The sequence below is a fragment of the Octopus bimaculoides genome, chromosome 8, assembly GCF_001194135.2.
Source record: "Octopus bimaculoides isolate UCB-OBI-ISO-001 chromosome 8, ASM119413v2, whole genome shotgun sequence".
Lineage (NCBI taxonomy): Eukaryota > Metazoa > Mollusca > Cephalopoda > Octopoda > Octopodidae > Octopus > Octopus bimaculoides.
The window spans coordinates 34902270-34909652 of NC_068988.1; the positions used below are offsets into that span (position 1 = coordinate 34902270).

Sequence of the window (7383 nt, forward strand, 5' to 3'; positions counted from 1 at the left end):
TGTGTGTGTGTGTGTGTGTGTGTGTGTGTGTGTGTGTGTGTATGATGTATGGGCTCTTCTTATAGAATAGGGAATATTGGCATGGAGAAAATGGTTTGTTCTTTCTCTGACCACACAGCTTTAGCCATGCATTGTTCAGTCAGCTGACTATATCTTTCTTCCTTTTCTCCTTCCTCCTCTGTCCTCATCCCCTTCCCCATTCTAACTCCTTCCCCCTCTCCCCTCTCTGTCAGATATTTCTTTATCCCTTTATGCTATCCATTTTCTTTGTATTTATAGCTTTTGAGAGGATAAAATTAGCATTGAAGCTGGATCTGAAGACAGCAATAGCTTTGACTATGGATTAAAGCATATGGGAAGTCTACAGAGAATTGCTATATTTGTTAGTGTTCTAAAAAGTTGTTTTGAGAGAACACAATGTTTCTCTTTGATAACCAAATGTATCCCTCTCTCTTTCTCTCTCTTTCTCTATTTCTCTCTCTCTCTCTCTCTCTCTCAACAAACATTTTACCATTTATTTGCAAAATGAGAATATCTTTTTGTTTTTCGTCAAAAATTTCAGCATAAATTGACCCTCCATGTAAAAAGGTGGCCACAATGTGAAATGCTAATCGATTTTCTAATGAAGGTCTAAACAGAGGCTACTGAAAAATAACAACAGTCTGCTAATGCATTGAGTTTATCTCACCAAAATGCTGTTTTCCTTTAAACAGAGTATACATTCTTAAACTTTACAATTGTGCTTCTCTCTTTAATTATTGCTTAACTTTATTACGCATATGTTGTTCAGGAATTGGCCAAAAATGTAATCTAAACACAACTAGATTAATGAGCTTATATGTAAACCCTTAAACTGCCAGAAATAACAGCCTGATCTTTCTCAAATTATACCCTGTCTCTTAAAAAAAAAAGAAAAAGGAAGGGCATATTAGATAATGTAAGCCTCATTGTGTGCTCTCTCAGGGTTGATATTGGACTGATCGACAACAAAATAAAGTCAACCCAACCAGTTCTGCAGACTCACTGCTTGACATAAAATGATTGACTTATGCTAATTAATCTGTTTTTCTAATTTTTATTTTGAGTTTTTATTAATTATAATCCTGTTTTCTTATAATTACAGAATCATCCTTGCTGAACTCCGAGGATATATACTTACTTACTCAAAGTATATACAGTTTTAAACATATGCACACTCATTCACTCACACATTTATGTGTGTATGTATATTTATATACATATAACTAAAGTGGATATATAACATGACAAGGTCTTTACTATCTATGGTATGTATATTTTGATTATATTTTTTTGTGAATCTTATACAAACTATACATATTAGATGTGCATACATACGATAATTACATGGTATGGTTTGCGATAAGAAAATACTTAGTCACATATACTAGAGAATTCTACTCTAGCATAAACACTAGTGTTTGATCAAATCAGTCCATATCTGATCGCATCGATATAAGTTATAGTTGATAGTAAATTCAACACTGCTATATCACATAGTTAGACATGGGTTATTCTTTATGGAATTATATATCTAGATTCATCTTCTTTAACAGCATTAATATTGTGTATGCCTAAAGTTTTATATATATATATATATATACATACACAGTAATACCTCACTTTACGAGACCCCAAGTTTACAAGTTTTATTTTTCAGCTTACTTTTGTATGCCAAGCTGAAATTTTTCCAGCAAAAGATCCAAATTTTGAATGAAGTGCAAAAATTTCTACTACCATAACAAATGCTGCATGTTTCTGAGAAATTTTCAGAGTGTAAAAAAGCTTCTTGTTAGCAAACAACACTAGGCTTGTTTTTTAAAAAGAAATTTGCAAGTCCATCTACAAGTACTTGTGAATCAGTAATTACATCTATAAGAGATGATATGCGTGAACCTAGTGTGAGTGAAAGTGATTCAGAAAATGATTATAATAATATTTTTTAATATAAATGATCTTGATATTCTTTTTACTTTACATAAATTATTCTTTACATTCTACTGTTGTTTTACTGCAATTCATTTATGAGTATTATAAATTTTACAAGTAAACTATTTTTCTGGGAATGGATTAGGGTTTATGACTTTTCAGTGGAGTGCTTCTTTGTAGGCAACGTTTCTCATTTACACTTCTGATGCACAAATGTATAGACTTTGTGGCCTGCCAACATGGGAGAACACTTGCTCTGTGCGATTTAAACCAACCATTTTCAATGTGCCTTTTTTATTGCCATTGAAAGGGGAATTTGATAGGAAATTGAAGCTGCTTAAATTTGTAGGTTGTATTGGAGGGAGGGACATTGAAGTTATAAGAACATCTTGACCAGCGGCCGGTTCATTCAAGATGATTGCCTGTAGAACATGGGAGTGTAAATTTTGATTATCATGCGGAACTTTCCTTGAAGTCCTCAGAACTTTCCAGGAAGTACCATCATCGGAACTTCCCAGGAAGTAGTTCATCCTCAGAACATTCCGGGAAGGCCTCGGAGCTTTCAAAGAAATACCATCCTGTGAACTTTCCAGGAAGTAGTTCATCCTCGGAACTTTCCAGGAAGCCATCGGAACTTTCCAGAAAATCCCATCATTGGAACTTTCCAGGAATTACCACCCCGGAACTTTCCAGGAAGTAGTTCACCATCGGAACTTTCCAAGATTCCCTCGGAACTTCCCAGACAGACTTCGGAATTTACCAGGAAATACAATCATCAGAACTTTCCAGGAAATCCCATTCTCGGAACTTTACAGGAAGTAGTTAATCCTCGCAAGTTTCCAGGAAGTAATTCATCTCCCTCGTCGCATCTTTCCAGGAAGTAATTCACCCATTCCTCAAAACTTTCCAGGAAGTAATTACACCCCTCCTTCCCTTCCTTGGAACTTACCATGAAGTTTTTCCCCTCCTCGGAACTTTCCGGAGTAATTCATCCCCTTCCTTGGAAATTTCCAGAAAGTAATTTGTCCTTGGAACTTTCCAGGAAGTAATTCCTCCCTGCTCGGAACTTTCCAGGAAGTAATTTGCACCCCCTCGTGTTCCAATCTATGCACCCGTCTCCACATGTGTGCCATTTTTCACGTGAATCCACCCAGCCGTTTGGCCATGAACCTCGAGACAAGATACAACGGTTGACCATGTTCAATTTATATTATAGATGTGCGTATAAACAGTGTAGGCACAGCCATTTTATTGGTACAATCATGTTGTGTGTTAAGAAGCATGCCTTTTAGTCATGTCTCAGGTAGATTTGGCACACTGAAACTGGAAGAACTGTGTCATATATTCATGTGTGTGTGTATGTATACGCTTGTCTTGACCTCACATGATAGTTGTAAATGAGCATCACCATGCAGCCAATGTTTTATCCTGGTCGTCCATACACAAAATATGTCTGTCTGTAGGGAAATATTATTATCTTACCTGGAAACAGTTTAGAGTTGGCATTATAAAGAAACTCTGCTTCTAAAAATTCTGTCTGACCCTTGCAAGCATGTGAAAGTCTGCATTAAATAATGATGAACATTACGTGTGCATTAGTTTTTACACAGAGACATTCTGTTTCCGTTTTCTAAATTAGTGTGTCTCTCTATGCCAGTAAATGCTATATATTGCTCTTTCTCACCTCCAGCTATTGTGCTGTGTATAATAATAATAATTATTATTATTATTGTTATCTGGATGTACATATTTGATACCACAATGAACCAAAAGGTGAAAAAAAAAAAGGAAATAGGAAAATAAAAAGATTAAAAGTAAAACAAAAATGTTACTGGCAATGTTTATTATTGGAGTATATTTCAATACCAACGTATATACTCACATTCATATGTAAGCATTACTATTCCATGGATATATATATATATATTCAGAAACAAACACCCACCCAATGCAGTTATGGAAAAGATAAATATTAAACCAGCATAGTGGTTTTGCATGTATATATGCATACATGTACATGTGGATGTGTGTGTGTATAGGTGCAGGTATGGCTGTACAGTAAGAAGCTTGGTCTGCAACCACATGGTTGAATGGCACCATGGGCAAATGTCTTTTACTATAGGCCTGTGCCAACACAAGCATAGATTTAGTAGACAGAAACTGAAATAAGCAGTGTGTGTGTGTGTATGTTATTGTGGATGTGTCTGTCCCCCACAACCACTTGACAACCATTTGACAATCATTTTTAGATTGGCATTGTAAGGTCAGGTCAGGTCTATCTGGTCTGAACATAAAACAGGTACAATATTTGTATTGGATATGGCCAATTTATATGCTAAGGGGTTAAAAGAAAGGACTGGAGTTGAATTGCTTGACTAAAAAACCTTCATGGTGGTGCCCCAGCATGGTCACAGTTCAATGACTGAAGCAAGTAAAGATAAAAGGTGTGTGTAGCCCCTAATCCTTGTATGTTCCAATGGCCAAATATTTTAGCTTTACTTAGCTTCCAAATCCACTGACAAGGCTTTGGTCAACCCAGGTCTATAGGTCTATAGCAGAAAGTATTTGCCCAATGTATTTACAGGTGACACCATTCCTGAAATCATGCAGTTGCAAAGCTGTCTTCTTAACCATGTAGCTGTGCCTGTACTTATGACTATGTCTTTCTGGGTCTTTCTCTCTCTCTCTCTTCATACACACACTTTCTTCTACATAATTTGTGTATACCAAGATGTACTAGCAAGTTACTTGTAAACCCGAGGAGAAAGCAGCAGATACGTGCCTATGCTTGTGCATTATATATTTGTATTTAAGAAACAAAGGCAATTAAGTCATGTTGTCAATGATTTCTTTGTATCAAAGAAAAATTATTTTCTGTGGGAATTTCAGCCAAGCCACTTTTCAATATTTCACTCTTCATCCATTTTGATCATGTGTGTTTCTGTGAATGAGTGTGTGTTTACTTGTGTTTCCTTGTCTTTGCATTGTGTGTTTGTTGGAAATGTTATTATTTCCAATATTCTGCCAAAAATGTCTAACCAGGGAGGAAATATTGCTTTATTTGGGAACAGATAAGGGTGACAACAAGAAGGGCATCTGGCCATAGAAAATGTACCTCAATAAAACTTGTCTGACCCATGCAAGCATAGAAAAGTGGACATTAAATAATGTTGAAGTTGGTATTGGTGGTTAATGCCTGTGCCGTCTGATTGGCCCCCATGCTGGTGGAACGTAAAAATGACCCAATACACTCTTGGAATGGTTGGCGTTAGGAAGGGCATCCAGCTGTAGAAACCTTGCCAGAACAGATTGGAACCTGGTGCATCCTCCTGGCTTTCCACTTCTCAGTCAAACCATCAAATCCATGCCAGCAAGGAAAGCAGACTTTAAGCGATGATGGTGATGATGATATATATATATATATATATATATATATATATATAGATGGATAGATTGATAGATGAAGATAGAAATTGCCAGTTTACGGGGTTACACACACACACACACACACACACACACATAAAGTGCTTAGTTTTACAGCGTTTCTTCAGACCTTAAACCTATTGGCTTATGGCCTCTCCATCAAATGGCCGCTTTGCTAGTGAAGCCATGGACCAATGAGTTTAGGATCTGAAGAAACACCTTAAAGCTAAGTGCTTTATGGATGTGAAACCCTGGGTAATCCCAATAAACCAGTTGTATCTATCTGTATACTCTACTGCTCTATAACTTAGAGTGTGCCTCTTTTTGGGATTTATGATTTACTGACAATATATATGTGTGTGTGTGTTACTATATAATGTTATTGATGTTGTTGATGACGATGATGAGCATGATGAAGCTGTAAGTGGAAGTGACCACTGTATTTTCCCAGATGCAATTTTGATTGCATTTGTGAAAATATGAGGGTAATGAGTTGAATCTTGAGTTAATTAAATTTGAATGGTCATCCCACGGGATAGAAAGATAGTAACAATGATTATGGTACCTAATAACTATGATTGTTTTGCTACTTTTACTGTTAAACTGATTATGGAACCAGGTTTGTTCAGTATTGCAAGTAAGGGAAATACATCTTTTTTAGAGAATAGTACTTTGAATAAACCAGTTTGTCGACAAAATTTAAGCAGAACATGCTATTAACGGCTTCTTAGCTGAACATATTCTGTACTTTAGAACTGGTTTATCTATTACAAAATATCTCCCATAAACATTGCTTTCCAAAGATACTCCTCCCCACCGCCATGATTCTTCTAAGTTTTAATCCCACCTGTGTTGACTTTGCCTTTCATCTTTTTCTAAGGTTAATAAAATAAGCCAAGTTATTTCGTATTTTCAGATTAAATTTGTCTACGATAGTGTCCATATGATAAATGTGATTGAAAGCATATTAAATGATTTTAAACATTAAATAGTTAGAGTATATTTGCATTAATAGAAAATTTATCTGAGTTTCTAATTAGTATGGTCTACAATTTTTTTCCTTTTATCTTTGGAAATTATTGGACAGACTCCACATGTACATCACCTTCTTGAAGAAGGGAAAAAGTTTTTGATGGCTTAGCTGTCATCATTTACTAGAAGAATTACTGTACATATCACTAAGGAGATACACTAAATCATTCACTGGTTGGCATGGAGTAAGAGAATTACTGACCCATCGCAATAATCTTGCACAGATATCATGCAAGGAAAAGGAAACTCAGAGTGGCTACAATGAAGCTTTAGTTTTGAATGCTTGTATGTGTCAATACGCTGTATGTGAATTGTGAGAAGGAGAGAAGGTGAGAAATAAAGCAAAGAGTAAAATAGACACCACCATCATCATTTTATGTATATTTTCCATGCTGGCATAGATTGACTGGTTTGTTATTCCCTTATCTGTTCCCTTGTAAATAGGGACCATGTCTTAATAAGACATTTCAGTTTTGGTAGCCTCCTGTGGCTAGAGGATCTCCTTAACACCAACCACTTTACAGAGTGCAGCAACATGAACGAAATTACTTAGTTCACATGACCATCCCCCCCCCCACATCCTTTATTTTAAGAAGGAGATTAGAGAAAAGGGCAGTGTAGGTACTGAGAGAAAACGGATCAGATATATTGTTTGTGAGAGAATAGCAGAGGAGAGAGTAATGTGAGTTATAGCTGTGACAGTGAGTACTGGAAGAGTGATAGAGTGATAGAGTACATGATGAAGATATATATCATCATCATCATCATCGTTTAACGTCCGCTTTCCATGCTAGCATGGGTTGGACGATTTGACTGAGGACTGGTGAAACCGGATGGCAACACCAGGCTCCAATCTAATTTGGCAGAGTTTCTACAGCTGGATGCCCTTCCTAACGCCAACCACTCAGAGAGTGTAGTGGGTGCTTTTATGTGTCACCCGCACGAAAACGGCCACACTCGAAATGGCGTCTTTTATGTGCC

The 7383-nt window shown here is 36.5% G+C and overlaps 1 protein-coding gene across 1 annotated transcript in view; it reads left to right on the plus strand.

Annotated features, from left to right (window-relative positions):
- The window catches only part of LOC106867420 (zinc finger CCCH domain-containing protein 10-like), a gene marked incomplete at its 3' end in the record, with an annotated part of 466330 nt that overhangs the window by 358721 nt on the left and 100226 nt on the right, over window positions 1-7383 (plus strand). The window contains exon 3 of the mRNA XM_052969910.1: window positions 1124-1286. The remainder of the gene's footprint in view (window positions 1-1123; window positions 1287-7383) is intronic.